This window comes from Gopherus evgoodei, chromosome 20 (assembly GCF_007399415.2).
Source record: "Gopherus evgoodei ecotype Sinaloan lineage chromosome 20, rGopEvg1_v1.p, whole genome shotgun sequence".
NCBI lineage: Eukaryota > Metazoa > Chordata > Testudines > Testudinidae > Gopherus > Gopherus evgoodei.
The window spans coordinates 3210198-3225763 of NC_044341.1; the positions used below are offsets into that span (position 1 = coordinate 3210198).

A 15566-nucleotide genomic window follows, 5' to 3' on the forward strand; every position below is an offset into this window, starting at 1 on the left:
GAGGGCAGCAGCTGACACAGAGAGAGAGAGAATCCAGGGGAGACTTTAAACAAGAAATCACAGAGAGCCATCCGAGCAAGGCAGTGCTCTGCTGTGAGCATGCACAAGTGCTGAGTGCTCCAAGGAGCACGTCTCCAACACCTCCAGGTCCTGACTGCAGCCTGTGGTGAGAGTGATGGGTTACCTCACTTGCTACTCAGCTTCATTTCTTCTGCCCTCAATAAGTACAACCACTGCCGCCTCCTCCCTCCCCAACTTTTTAATATCCTGTTTGTGAGCTTAATCCTGCAAAGTACTGAATGCTCTGGCCTGGACCCAGCAAAGCACGTGCTTAAATGGTAAATTCTGACACACTGACTTCAAAGGCTGGTTAGCACATGCCAGAGTGCTTTGCTGAATCAGGGCCAGAGGGCTTGGCACGGTGCAGGGTCGAGGCCGATGTCCCCCTCCATCTGGCTACAGGTGCCCCATATTCTCCTATCCTCACCCCAGCACATGCTGTCCGTGGCTGCAGCATCACTCCTCTTGGGGTGGGGGGTACACAGCTTTTGTTATGGTTGATTCTCATTCCTGGCAGCCGTTGTTCTCGAGAAATGACCATGTGAGTGCCCAGACAGTTCAGTTACCATGAGTCATGCTGTAGCATCGCGGGAGGCTCAAATGTTCAATTCTCAAGCCACAATTCTTGCCCCAGATAATGCAGGAGGGAGGCCGGGGGTCAGAGGATGCAGCTGGTGCAGGACAGCGCCTGAGGTTTGCTACCCTTCACTCTCTTCTGATATTGTTTTTTCAATTATTGGTGTTGGTCGCTAATATTTTAACACTTCTGGATGGAATTTTCAAAAGCACCCAGGTGCAGAGTCCTGGCACCTGACTACAAGTGTTGGAGTCTGAAAACTAACTGCCTCTCTCGGGGTCTGGCTGAGCTGGGTCGGATCTGTTGCTCTTCTCCTGCCCTTGGGGGTCAAGGTGGTGGCAGCTCCAGATTGAGTGTTCTGACGAGTTGCAGAGCCGTTCTCTGCAGCACATGCTCAATTCAGTGGGGGGACAGTGGCTGGCAAGAGTGGGTCGTGCCCACCCCCCGGGCAGAATGCAGCCGTGGCGGCACTGATGAAGGGTCGGGGTCAGGTCAGATCAGGTCCGAAAAAAACTCAACCCTCTTGTGCTTGGGTCCAGGTTGGGCTTCAAAAATTACGCCTGAGCAGACTTCTACCTAGGGGACTTAGGAACACAAGCCCCATTGAAAGTCAATGGGGGACTGGTACCTAAATTGCTTAGGTGCTTTTGCAAACCCTACTGTTGGTAAGGCCAGAATGTGATCAGGAGAACTGATGCTGGAGTTAACAGCTGGATAACACAGAGCTGATGCACAGGCAGCTCCTGTAATTCTGTTGGGGTGTTGACTCTGCTCTGTTCTATAGAGATTCTTATACTGCTCTCAACCATAGTACTGGGTAGCCCGTTTTGCAAAAGGGCCAGATACCACCCCTTTTGTTTGCACCGGGCCTGGGGCGGGGCATCCGAGTTCTCTGCTTTTGATAGGGTAGAGAGTTGCAGAGAAAGTTGGGTTGTGGGAAGAGGTTGATCCTTGGTTGGGGGATTGGTGCTTTGCCTCCTGTCATGGAATGAAGTTTCATTCATGACTTTAAATAATAGTCTGAAAAGGACATGGCTTATTGTCATCAAACAAAAGGTCTGTCTGCTCCCCTGTCCAAACCTGTTAGGGGAGGGCAGGGGAGCCAGCTGCAGCTGAAAGACCCACTTGCCCTTCCCACTCCCATCTTGGGCTCCTCTCCAGCCCTTTGCTGATCTCTGTTTCAGGGCTGGGGTAACCTGGCTTCTCCTTAAAACAACTGAGCACTGTTAACCCACCCACACCCGGTCGCTGGATGTGACTCCAGAGCTGCTCCCCTAGGAGATGTTGCAGCCAGTCCAAAAGCCTAGACAAAGATTCTGTTTGATTTTCAGTTAATTTTTATGCCTGATCCTGATTTGCTCGCTAAGCATCTGTTTAATCCTAGCCCAGCAGTTGGGGTGCAGGGGGCATTATGGCTATGGGACCCCCCCACCCTAACATTTTGCACACCTCTTGGCCAGGTTCTTCCTGGCACAAATCCCCAGCTCTGGATGGAATCTTACCTCCCTCCAGATTGGACAGCCCATCTACAGTCTGTATCCTGATCCAAGGGTCCTGGCTCTGTCCAGTGGTAAAGGCTATTTGGATCCTTTGGACTAGGAAACCCTTAACATGCTACCTCGAATGCTGGGGACGCTGCAGCCAGCTTGCTGAGTCCTACCTAAGCACAGGCAGAGAGCTCCACGCCCATCCTGGAATGAAATTTTACTGATTTTGTTTAAACAAGTTTTGCATTTGACTGACCGTAAAGCACAGCACAGAGCCCCCGTGGATCAAATGTATTGACTTAAAAAATAATTAGGATTGAAGTGAGTGGGAGCCCGGCCTGCCTGCCAGCCCTGCGATTGGTATTTAAATAACAGGGCTCCTGAATCAAAAGCAGCTTTTCGAACAAGCCCAGGGTTGTGCCAAGGGAGAGGAAGGGGATGTGATTGTGCAGTTCCGAACTAGGGCCATGCCTGGGACTTTGACATGTCTCTGAAGCAAAAGGGGAGAAGGAGCAGAGATGACAAGATTTCAGACTGAAAAAGCCCAAGCACCACATGCCGTGAGCTTTGTGGCTGAATGAGCCGAGACGCAGACTGTTACGAGAGAGAGATGGTAACAAATGACTGCAAATCCCCGACTCTTGCTCCTCCTTGGAGAACAAGGTGAATTTCTTGCTTCTCTCTTTACGTGTGAGATTTATTAATTTATTCATTTTCACTTTTATTTGATGCCAGGAGTATCTAATGCACCTGCTTATGGAGTGGCAGGGGAATAGGCACTTGCATATTTAATAACCTGGTCTGATTAGGTGCCAAGAGTCTCTAAATGTTACTGCTGCCATAGAACAAATTAATAGAAGGTCAGATTCTGTGTTCCTTAATGGAGCAAAACACTCACTGTTCTGCTCTATGGAGGACAGAAGGATGCAGCCCCTAGGACCAGAGTCTCAGCTGGCATAAATTGGTGTAGCTCCACCGAAGCCCCATGGAATTATTCCCATTACCCTGGGGCTCCTAACACTGTGGCAGGGACTGTTAGAGGAGGGATTTGTGGTGAGAACTATATAGAGTAGCAGCACTGGCGGTGGAGTTTAGTATCTGCTCTCCTACCCAACCAGGTCACGTGTCAGATGTGATGCACAGCGGCTTCTCTGGAGACATGCTCCCACCTCTGTTCCCTCTGGCACGGCTGGAATTTGGCACCTCATCCCTCTCTTCACTGCCTGCCTGGCCCGAGCCAGCACAGATACTTCCTTTTAGCAGAGTTTAAAGAGAAAGGATAGTGGTAGTGTTACCAGGGCACCTAGTGGGATGGTGGGAGAACCTTCCAAGCGTCCTCTCTCATGGACTTAAACAATGATTTCTCCAGGAATTTCTCATGGTCATGCCCCAAAATGCCTCTAAATGTGCTGACCCCGCAGGAACTGGAGGGATAGATGTCATCATGCCATAACTTTTATATTAGACCCAATGGCCTATAGAGCGTTGTTCACTAGTTAATGTTAGCAAAGGGCTTTCAGAAATGAAAATGGTACATGATTGCTAATTAAGTTTAACTATTTTGTCAGGCAGGAGATTTCAGGCAACTCTTTAGATGTGCTTTGCTTGTTTTCTCCACCAACAGTATGTAAAATCCAGTTCCATTCCAGCTATTTCATTATTATGTGTATTAAAATAACACCTCAGGGGATACTGGCAAAGATCAGGGCCCTGCTGTGGTGGGGGCTGTACATACGCATAGTAAGAGACAGTCCCCGCCTCAAAGAATTCTTACTTCAAACAGCTGAGACAAAGGGTGGGAGAAAGGAAGTACTGTTTTACCGAGGGTAAACTGAGGCATATGGCTTATGTGACTTAACCAAGGTCACACACAGGATCTGTGGCAGAGTGAAGAATTTAAACCCCTATCTCCTGATTCCTAGTGCCTTAGCTACAAGACCATGCTTATGGATAGGGCCCTACCAAATTCACGGCCATGAAAAATGCATCACAGACTGTGGAATCTGGTTGTCTCATGAAATCTGGTCTTGTGTGCTTTTACCCTATCCTATACAGAAGTCATGGGGTAGCTCTGAAGGCAGCACCCCACCAGCAGCAGCGCGGAAGTAAGGGTGGCAATACCATACCATGAGCTGGGCGGCCAGAGTGTGGCAGCTGCTGACTGAGGACCCAGCTCTGCAGGGAGCAATGCAGAAAGGTGGCAATACCATATCATGCAGTACGTACTTCAGCGCTGCTGGTGTGGCAGATCTGCCTTCAGAGCTGGGTTCCCGGCCAGCAGCCACCAATCTCCACCTGCCCAGCTCTGAAGGCAGCACCACTACCTGGGCAAAGACCTGGCTAATTACTCGGGTATGTAACAAGCATTCGTGACCTTCAGCCCATTCATCCTCTGCAAGGATTCTCTCCTTGCCAGCTTTCTGGATTCTGTTTTCCATGCAATGTCAGGACTGTGCACTCTTTGTAATGTGCAGCTTTCAAAGGGACCCTGGAAAGCAGGGAGTCCCCAAGATGCCACCCGATTGTACCAGCTGTTTGCACATGTGCAGCTGAGCTCATAAACTCGTCTCTTTCAACCCACTAATGTGTTACCCCCACTTCCTCTGCCTTCTTTTTGCTTATGCAGCAGCTGGGAGCATGCTTCCCCACACAGGTAGACAGACACGTGCTCACTCATGCTAGCTTACTAAAAATAGCAGTGTGGCTGCAGCAGCGCGGGCACTGGCTCGGGATAGCCACCCGCGTGCAGTCCCACCTGACCCCCTGGATCCGTGCTTGGCTGGTTGACCCCCACCCCCACCGTGGCCACATGGCTATTTCCAGCAGGCTAGATTAAGAAGAGCTCGCGTAGCCCTGACACCTTCCCATCTGCAGTGTAGACACCCCAGGAGACAGAACTGGTCTTTTCACTTCTACAGGCCCCTGTGTTGACCCTGTTCTTCCCACTATTTCTCCATACAAACACCAAGTAGCTGGGAGACTTCCCTAGAAAGCAGCCTCACACCACTGGGATAGCCGGGGCAGTGGGGGAAGGGAAGGGAGACCCGGATTGTGGGTGGGGAGCCCCCCCAGCTGGAATAGTGAGGGTGCTGCGAGTCAGGACAGAGCTTCACTGGCAGAGCTGTGTGCAGGAAGCACCCCTCTCTCCCTGTTCCACCCCGCCCCCAATAATCCAGCCTAGAGTAGGTTGTGTGATGTTTAAACAATTGTTTAGATTCTCTCTGCTAGAAGAGAGTCAAATCACTTGAGAAATGTCTAGGGTGGAAGCTGGAAACTCAGCTCTACTTACAAGACACAGTGAGGTGAGTCACATTTAGAGATTGAAACCTCAGTGCCCTTGTCTGCTTTGAATGGGAGCCCTGGAGCCTGTGCACCAAAGGCTGGCAGGGGGATCTGTTTCTGTGACCGTGCCCAGTGCCAGGATCACAGCAGATATTGCCATGCAGCAAGAGGCCCGTTTTTGCAGGAGACAGATATTTCCCAACATGGAGGAGCTAGAAGCGCACAGATGTTCCTGAGAGCTATGGGCCCAGTTTGCACAGCTTGGAATGTCAGCTCTGTTTGGAGGGTGGGCAAATCCAGCCACTGGTGTCACCCTCCATGTGTGAAATGCACTCGCTGTTTGATACTTTGAGGCAGGTGGGAGCTGAGATGGTAGCTCCCTGTGACATTGATCCTGAGTTCCAGAAACGAGTGAGGTCTCAGAAGTCCTGCTGTTGGGGGGGGGGAACCTGCCAGAAAGATTGAGGCAGGGTTAATTTGTGCCAGGGCTTGCCAGGGCAGAGCCCTGGCACCTCTGTGCCTGGCAGTTCATAGCCCCAGCACTTCTGGGCTTGCTGCATCAGCGTTGAAAGTGAAAGAGGTGCTGGGACTCAAGTAAGAAACAAATTACAAGTTAAGCACTCGTCTCAGACCTTGTCTATATACCAGGGCTTCAGCCGTCCGTGACCAGCAAAGGGAGTGAACCCCAAATGCAGAAAAGGAAACTGCAGTTCACGTTGATTTCAAGCAGGGGCAAGGTCCACTGATACAAACTGCAGCTTTCCTTGGGTTCTACACCATTGCAGTCACTCCTGCCTAAATATTGTCCATTCATTGTTTGCATGGAAAGACCATGACTGAGATCAGGGACTCATTGTGCTAGGGGCTGGACCGACACACAATGAGAGACAGGCCCTGCCGTGAAAAACTTACAAACTAAAAACAATGCCGACAAAGAGTGGAAGGGGAACTGAGGCACAGGGAGGTAAAGTGACTTGCCCAAGCCTTCTCAGTAAGTCAGTGGAAGAATCAGGAACAAAACTCAGCTCTGAGCACTCCCAGTCCGGGGCCAAGCTGTCATTAGTGATGCTCTCAAGCTCCCATGTTGGATTTCATTTGCCAGCTAGACGACCTGCTGCCAAGTCGATCTACATGACAGCTTCGGGCAGCAAATGATACACTAGTGAATCTCCGGCGATGCCCTGTAACTCCTCGGGCAGATTAGCTGAGCCAGGGGCCTGCTGGCTGGTAGTTTTAATGCTGTGCTATGGTACTACTGTCCGGTCTCCTTTATCCATCATAAACTAGCAAAAAACCCAACAACTCCAGAAGCTCTTCCCGCTCACCCCCTTTGCAGGTCACTTTTAAGTCTTTTTCTCTTCCTTTTCCATGTCTGGCCTTGCTGCTTCTCTTACCGTACATCACTAATATACTGAGTAACACTTGCTATTCTGTAGCCCCCCAGCACCCTCCCTTTGAAGTAGGTGGGTGCCACAGATGAGATTGTCCCTAAGAATTAATTAAGTTAAAATGATTGAGATACACCTCTATCTGGCTACCTTGAATTACAAACGGTCGAGGCCAGAGCTGGCCCTCCACATAACACAGGTTGATTTGCTCTAGCACCCAGAATACAGGGAAATCACAGCTGAGCCAAAACAGATTTTTTGACTCTTTTTTTTCTCCTCCCACCTCCCCTTTGCTCTGGGTTTAATAAATGGTCGCGTGCAGTTTTGCAAACCAAACCGGGTGAAAATTGTGCCAATGGCTAACACACGGGCTTAGCTGCATTTCTGCAAACAAAGCAGGGGTGGCAGAAAGGCTCCCTCTCTCAAAACGTTTGTGTCTTGCTGCATAGGAATGAAAGGGGAATAGATGCCAGGAGCTGTGAAAAGCTTGGGAACGCTGGCACCTTCCACTCGGTCCCATCTGTCAGGTGCTGAGTCTACCCTCATTTCCATTGAACTCGAGGGGAACTGGTCCCAGAGCTCTGCTGACTGCCTTTCCCTGTATCACAGCCGCTCTGCTCTGTGAAATGGTGATTTAACATCAACCTCTGTTCTAGTTTCTGGTGTTTTCTTTCTTGGCACTGGCTAGAGTCTGGTGGAAGGAGGGAGGGTCCACTTTGCAATGCCTCCTTGGGATGGAGAATGGAAATGGGTGGTGTGCGGCTGTTTCGCCCTATTACACCAGGCGCTGGGGGTGCTGAAGTAGCAAGTTGTGCCAGTCCCGTCACTGGGAGTTCTGTGGAACCGAATGAAGCTGAACTGAAACCATCTGAACAGGGTGTTCAATATCTCAGAGACAAGCAATATGGCCTAACCTGGAGTTGAGGGTCCTGGCATTGGACTCAGGAGACCTGGACTCTATTACCTCCTCTGTTTTGTCTTGTTAGATGGGAAGATCTTTAGGGCAGGAACTCTCTCTCACTTGGTTTGTGCAGCACCTAGCACTGTGGGGCTTCTGTCAGCATCCAGGCACCCTAACGAGCACAGTTGGCCTGCAGTCAGCTGCCTGATTGGTTGGAAGAGTCACAGACTGGCTCATAAGCCCAGCAGCAATCGCTGAGTCCTGGGCTTGCTTGTTCCCAGCCCAGCTCCTGCTTTAGACTTGGCCCTACCCCTGCCATGCCTCCAGGGCTGCCCAGATGATTGAGGGGGCCTGGGGCAAAGCAATTTTGGGGGCCCCTTCCATAAAAAAAATTGCAATACTATAGAATACTATATTCTCATGGGGGCCCCTGTGTGGCCCAGGGCCTGGGGCAAATTGCCCCACTCCCCCTCACCCCGGCAGCCCTGCATGCCTCAGCCTCACTCCAGGTAGCCCGGACCTGATCCTGTGCTCTGAGTTCGGGACTGGTGCCTGGCCTCTGACTCCGGCTGAGTCCTGACTACCAGTCAAGACCACCTACATCTTGGTCACTGACAGCCTTGACCTTGGTTGGGCATCTTGGTTGCAATAACAGTGCAATAACACAGTGGGGATTATAAAGCTGTATTCTTTACATCCTTGGTGCCTGCAGTCACACGCCCTTAGCAAGATGCAAACACACATGCGCACAGAAAGACAACTCTGGAGAACTCATAGGAGCCAGCGCTGACTCGCAAAAGTGGATCCAAAACTGATGCTTCCCAATAGATATCAAATTCTCCCCAGGGTCTGATTCTCCTTTTGCCTACATGGGTGCAAATCTGAAGCAAGTCCCATGGTGGTAAATGGGTGTGAAAGAAACAGGAGCCCCACTCCACGATCAGTAAGATAACCCCCTCAGCATACCTAGTTCTGGTTTTTATCCATAAACTGATTCAGGTGCTGCTCAAGAAAGGGACAGGGGGAAGGAGAAGCAGCTTAACTTGCCCATGGACACTTCTTGCCCCATGTGAGACCAGACTGAGATCTGCGACCAGATGTGCAGTCACTGGATCAGTGGCCATAGGGCTAACTAAGAGCCTCTAGAGATGGCCCCTTGCAAAGCCCACTCTAGCAGCATGAGCCCTGGGGGTAAAAGGCCCTGGGAAGAACAAAGGGGCATTTAAAATGCCTCCCTAGGATGGATAATAGAAATGTGCTGGGGCAGCCTTTATGCCCTATTACACAGGGTGGTGAGTCTTTTGAAGTAGCTGCCAGAACCTGGTGGTCACAAAGTTCTGACCTTCATCTCTCAGCAGGGAGGATGGGATGCTGAAGGGCAGCCACCTCTGGGGAGAAACACAGCAGCAAACGGTTTCACGGCACACGCTAACACTGCCATCGGCACCCTTCTATACTACAGGGAATCGCTGGATTGTGTGAAGGCCGATGTAGCAAACCTCAGGCACAGGATAGAGAATTAGCGAATGGATCCCATGTCGTTTACAATCTCTCCACCATCTGCTGAGCTGCCCATCAATTTCCCATCTTTGTTACTTAACTTTCAGTCCCAACAGGTTGCGACATGACCACTTGTGCTTTCAGCCTGACGCCAAAGGCAGGATTTCAAGGTCTAAGTGACTGGGAGGGAAGCCCCACATGTCTCCCAGTGTGGATTAGTCACCTCTGGTTACAAAGGGAGAGCTTGTCTGCCCCCAGACTGACTGACAGTCTGGAACATCACTTTAGCAGGTCCCAAAGCCGCTTCCTTTGAGAGTGAGAAAATGGCTTCAAACCAGCCATGGCCCCCAGGACTGATCAGAGCTTCCCGGTTGAAAGAGAGGAGGGAACCAGCACCGTTAAAAACTGTTTTATCATAACAGTAGCAAGGGAAAGGTAGCCATGGGGGGGGGGTTCTGTCTGTGTCATTCAAAGCCCCCCTGCTTGACTGACTCTGACTCGACCCCTCAGAAAGAGAAGGAATATGGCAGCTTACGCGGTTATCGCTTTAAAATGCAGCACACGCTGTTCGGGATAATGGTGCATAACACGCTGATTGTTTATTCATGGAGTTGTTACCATGAAAAGCTGTTGACCCACAGTCACCATTATGCGGGCACCGCGCTGGCCACTCATTCATCTGCATGGAAACCATGGCATACAAAGACATGTATCTGTTCCGGCAAAGCAAGCCAGCACAATGGATTGGAGGAGGGAAGCTGAAAGTCCGATGGGGCGGGGCAGTGGGGGGGGGTGTCATTAAACGGCTTCACTTCTGGAATGCTCTGCTGAACAGGGTACTTAGCGCTGGCACCGCATTTCACAGCAACAGCGTCTTTCACTCTTCTGAAAGATTGTATTTGACTTGTTATGGGCCCATTAACAAACTCACTGCTAAATAGCCTTCGGGGTCCCAATGAGGTCACCTACATTCTCTTTCCGTACACACACACTCCGTTATGCCTGCTTCTACCTGCCCATGCGAAAGGCAAGTGCTCCAGTTTGGGAGGAGCAAGCTATGCACTCTGGGAGAACAGCCCTGTGGGTTGCACCAGCTCCTATAGAAATTCGGGGGGAGGCTGTAGAAAGCCACAAATATAAACCGAAGTTTTGTGTATTGTCTGTTTTTTAAAGCATCCTGGAGGCTCTATAGCAGGGGTGGAATTCTCTGCAATTCTGTAGGAGGGTCCCCAAAACACAAAAGCCCTATAGAAAAGTGTTCACCTATTAAACTCTATAGGGCTCTTGCATCAAGGGACATGGAGGGTTCAGACCTTGGAGCCTGCTTTGTGAAGAAGCCGTCTCCTCTTGGCACAGAACTCGGTACCCAGTGCCACCTGGCTGTTCCCTGGGCATCCTTGTACCAAAGCACTAATTAGCTTCCCAGGACAAGTCTCAGGTTTTTTCACTCTGAGGGCCTGGAAAACTTAATGCAATTATTTATCTAGTTGATAAAGGAGGAGTCAGGGAAGGGATGGACTGGATTATTTGTACGGAGGACACCAGAGCATTGAAAAGACCACTCTGGGAGAGCAGGCGCCAATTCTTTGTTGGCAGAGGGGACTTGAGTGAGGATGGGAAACCCTGCAGTGGTGGAGGGGCCTTTCTCCAGAGAGGAATGCATGCTTTGATCCTTTCTAGTGTCTCCTTTGCAGTCCGGAGGGCAGGCGGGAGAAGAGAGACCTTTTCTATTCCACCTTGGCTAGCATAGGGTAAATAATCCTGCCTGGCGCTTGCAGAGCCAGCCCTGCTCTGCTCCATACACAGTCATTCCCATGGCACGCACAGCTCCCAGGCAAAGTCACCCGGGCTCGTCCTCCGCTGCCTCCCCTGCTGTTGAACTCGGCTAGAAAAGCCACTCATGACTCCAGCAGCTGTTTCTGCTTTTGAGTCTAATGGGAACTTTATGGACTGGGATTTCTCGTGATTTATTTATTTATTCTCCCACCAATGGTAAACAGCAGCACAGATGAGATCCAGCACTTGCCATTCACACAGCACGACCCAAGCATTCGGCTGTGGGCAGTATGCCAAGACTTGGAGTCTAACCAAAGAGATGCTGAGGTTCGCTGAATCATTGCACCCTGCTGGGGCCATGGCGTGGTCCTCGGGGACCTGGAACAGAGAATGAGCATGATTAGGAAGGATTCCTGTTGGGTTTTTCCACCTCCTAGGTATGGTCACCTTGAGAGAGCATTAGAATCGAGAGGGATCACTGCAAGAAAGAGCAATGAGCTGGAAGAACCTGTAGTTTGTCTCAAGGCTTGTGAATCCCTTATTCACCCTGGTGAGCAGTTCTTTACGCTGGGCAAGGAGCTGCTCGGGAGGGTTTGCAATCCGGCCCTTTGATGTTTTATTTCGAGTTATAACCAAAAAGGGGATCCTGACCAGAAGGCACCTTTGGAGTTGTTTTTTTCAACTATGACCTGTATCTAAAAAAAATGAACCAAACCCGGAGCGTGCACCCAAGTAGCAAATGTCCCACTAGACAGAACAATTGACTCAGCCAAGACAGTGTGTACACAGCAGCAGAAATGGGGAAATAATACTGAGCTGTCATCAGAAGAGCTCAAAGTGCTTCACGGAGATCAGCATCACTATCCCCATTTTACAGATGGGGAAATTGAGGCACAGAGTGGGGCAGTGACTTGTTCAGTGTTACCCAGCAGGCCAGTGGCAGAGCCAGGAACAGAATCCAGGTTTCTTGTGTCCCCATCCAATGTTCTAGCCACTGGGCTATACTGCCAGGCATGGCTTTCCAAGGAGGAGAAAATCCCCATGCATGAGCTGCACCTGCTTCTGTTCCCACTCCAGACAGATGTGAAGCTCAAGTTGGATTCAGCAGCAAAACCCTGCGTGAAGGCACCGCTTTGGGGTGAAAGGCTTTTTTAAGATGAAATCTAAGTTCAGGCAACCTCCCTCCCTTCCTCAGCCCCAACCAGAATCCTTCCAAACTGCTAAAACCAAGCACTTTGTCCCGGAGCAGAGCATGCCAGTGTTCAGAGAAAACATGCAAGTGGGTCGACGTCACTGCTTGGCAAAGGACAATAAAAGTATTCAGTGTGCGATGAAGTCCTGCTACAGCGAGTAGGGGGGAAAGGCTGGACTCAAGAGACAGCAGCTCCGGGATACCGTCGGTGAGTGAAAGACAAACTCAGCTTCTTGGTACTTCTCATTCCAACACGGGGCAAGAGAGGAAAGGCTTGCACCTTCTTTTCCAACAAAAGCTCCATTCCAGGCAGGTTTTTCCCTCCATCCCCCATCTAGTATTCTGGAAAATTGACTCAGCTATAAGCTTAGGCTCTTTTAAAGCTCAGTGAGTGAGCGTGTATATAACCCTTATTATGGGTAGCAGGCTAAGGGCAGGATTGTGCAAAAACTTTGAATGGCTTGTATTGTGTCGTGATGCACTGTCCTTCTGGCTACATTGGTGGCTGAACCGGGGGAGAGGAATGTTTGCTTTTATTGGTAGGAAACCAGTGGCAAAAAAATATTGTGGGGCAATGGAATTTCAATGGAGCAGTTAAGGTGGCTCTGAGATCTCGAGCAACTTATGTGAGAGGTTTCCTAGAATAAATAACAGGACGTGCTGTCTAACCTTTCATTGAGTCTCCCAAATGTGCAGCAGGCTCAGAATTCAGGGGGTAGTCGAAAGTTAGACGGAATATGATTTCTTAATTCACAGTCGGTGGTGGTTTTAATTTTGAAAGGAGGATAAAAATCAGCATATAAGAGGCACCTGGTAGCATCGAGAGGGAAAGAAGCTAGCTGCCTTTTTCCAAATAAAAGCTTTACTTTCCTGCACTGCCGGAGCTTTCATTGTCTGTCACTCCCTGCCTTAACTGTTACCTCTTCTGGGTTTCTTCTCCCATATAAATATGGGTTGGGTGTCCAGCTATTAATGAGAAATGTGGCTTGACCACGTATGATATTTCCCCCTGTTGTGCCAAGGCCAGGTAGGATCGACAGTAAAACTTTGCTTCTCTTTACTGTCTTGTTTTTCATTGTGTGCGGATGAAATGCATTATCTCCATTTTAAACAAATCCGTCAGCGCAGTCAAACTCGCCCCGCCTGAATGGGTTGTGGCAGAGACTCCTGACAAGTTCGGTTCCATTCGGCATCCTGTGTTATTTATCCCTGCCTGGGGATCTGTGTTGTTTTTCTTCAAGGTCTGGGCTGTGATACTTTACAACTCTTGGACAAGGAAGCTTGTGTTACAACCTTGTAAATTCATATTGGCTTCAATCTCCTGCTCTCTTAAATCTCCACTTACAGGATCATTGTCTCTGGCACTGGGGGCTACCTAGGAAGCCAGGAACTTTGACCTTCGTTATTTTTCTAAGTCTTAGTTCTCAGCAACCTTCCTCACTCATAGCTGGCATTTTAGCTCATTGCTTTGTTATACAGCTGGGAATCTGTGAAATTCTGACAAGCCAACAAGTTTCCAGTTTTATACTCTTCACAGACTATTTATTGGGACAGAGGCAATTTTGGATGGGGAGGGGAGGGGAGGGGAGGGGCGGAAAAGAGATGGGAGCTAATTTATTTTAACCAGAAATAATTAGCGAGTGAGAACTTGCTTGGCCTAATTCAAAACCAAAAAAACAGCAGTTTCTGGATAGAACTAGGAACTGTTGGATTTCAGGTCGGAGGGGTGAAACGTGAGTGTTTTGGGTTTCTAGTCCCCTGGTGGTTCCAGAAAGCAGGGCCAGAACGACTTGCAAACAGGGATCTTTGTTTCCACCACCCTTTAGTTAGAAATACACACGGGTGCAAGTTGTGGTGAGGAGTGAATTTCCTTTGACACAGGGGGAAGGGGGCAGGATTGTTTTACAAAACTCAACCTTCTTTTGCAAAACCTGACACTCAATAAACAATTCTAGGGGTTTTGTCCCAAACATCCGGGGGCTCTCACAGGCCCAGGTCAAGTCTCTCTCCAGTGGGCAAAGGTTCAGAGGAGGCTGAGAGTTGTGCATCCAGCTAATTCCCGTTAAATTTAGGCATAGAACTGCTTCAAAAATCCCAGACTCAGACTGCAATGCAACAAGGGGCTAGTGGCTATAATGCAAATACAGACTTGGGTCTGTAGGGTCCCACAGAAGGGACTGATGCCTATGCCTCGGCCTGGATTCTGTAGTGCTTACTCACATGAGTAAGGGTTGCAAGATAAGGCCCATAAAGAGTCTTATTTTCTCCTATCTGGACCTAATAAAAAGTTCCTACTCCCTGTGCCTTTCCTTGGGCAAAAAGAACTGGGAGAATGGGTCCAGGCAGGTGTCCACCAGGGCTGGATTTGGCCACATGGACTCGAAGGGGCTATAAAATGCAGCAGGGGGATTTGTCATGTGTGAGCAATGGCTTGTTTCTCACACCCCATTTAAGCAGATTTATTTTAGACCCAGGACGTGATCTGCAGTTGCCAAGGTTCATGGTCTGAGAAGCGGTTTGTGGCGCTTTCTCCCTCCCTGAGGTTTTATAAACATCAGTGGGTCTGAGTGTGGGTGTCTCGGGGCTAGGCATTTAGCCAGCCTGACATCCGATCGCGAGCCAGCTACATTTGTAAAAGTAGCTTTGATGCACATACTCTGCTGGCACTGCTTCCCCGGAAAGACATGGCCCAGAAAGCCGGCCCTTGCCCGGCACGGCCTGGTGCATGCAGAAGTGGAAACTGGCCTGTAATGGTATTGCTCAGAGCCAACTTATGGTATGTTTCCTGCTGCTGTGTGCTGTGTCTGAAAGTGAAGGGGGAAAGGAAACCCACCCTTCCTCCTACTCTCAGGATTGCTGATTCCTAGCGTGTGGGGGAATGTGGCCTATAGATAGGAGACCGGAAGGCTGGTGCAGTGGCTTGGGGGCTAGCTGAAGACCTGGGTTCATGTCCCAGTTCTGCCAGAGACTTTGAGTGACCTTGAACTATTCACTTTGACCAGGGGCAGGCAAACTCTTTGGCCTGAGGGCCACATCGGGTTTTGGAAATTGTATGGAGGGCCGGTTAGGGGAGGGGGTCGTGGCCCAGCCCCCACCTCCTATCCACTCGCCGCTCCCATGAGACTCCTGCCCCATCCAACACCTCCCCCCCATTCCCTGACTGCCCCTGGAACCCCTGTCCCTGACTGCCCCCTGCTGCCCCATCCAACCCCCCCCATTCCTGACTGCCCCCCTGGGACCTCTGCCCCCATTCAACCCCCCTGTTCCCTGCCCTCTGACACCCTGACCCCCAGCCACACCCCCTGACCACCATCCCAAACTCCCCTGCCCCCTTAGCGCACTGCCTGGAGCACTGGTGGCTGGCAGCGCTACAGCTGCGCCGCCTGGCTGGAGCCGGGCCACT

At 50.3% G+C, this 15566-nt stretch overlaps 1 protein-coding gene across 2 annotated transcripts in view; it reads left to right on the forward strand.

The window, feature by feature from the left end:
* COL8A2 (collagen type VIII alpha 2 chain) overlaps window positions 1-15566 on the forward strand; it is a 137683-nt gene that overhangs the window by 80214 nt on the left and 41903 nt on the right. The window contains exon 1 of one of the 2 annotated variants that reach the window (XM_030538787.1): window positions 12198-12371. The exons of the other annotated variant lie outside the window; for it this stretch is intronic. The gene's annotated coding sequence lies outside the window, so the exon portion shown is untranslated. Of the gene's footprint in view, window positions 1-12197; window positions 12372-15566 lie in introns of those variants that run through there. 2 annotated transcript variants of the gene reach the window in all.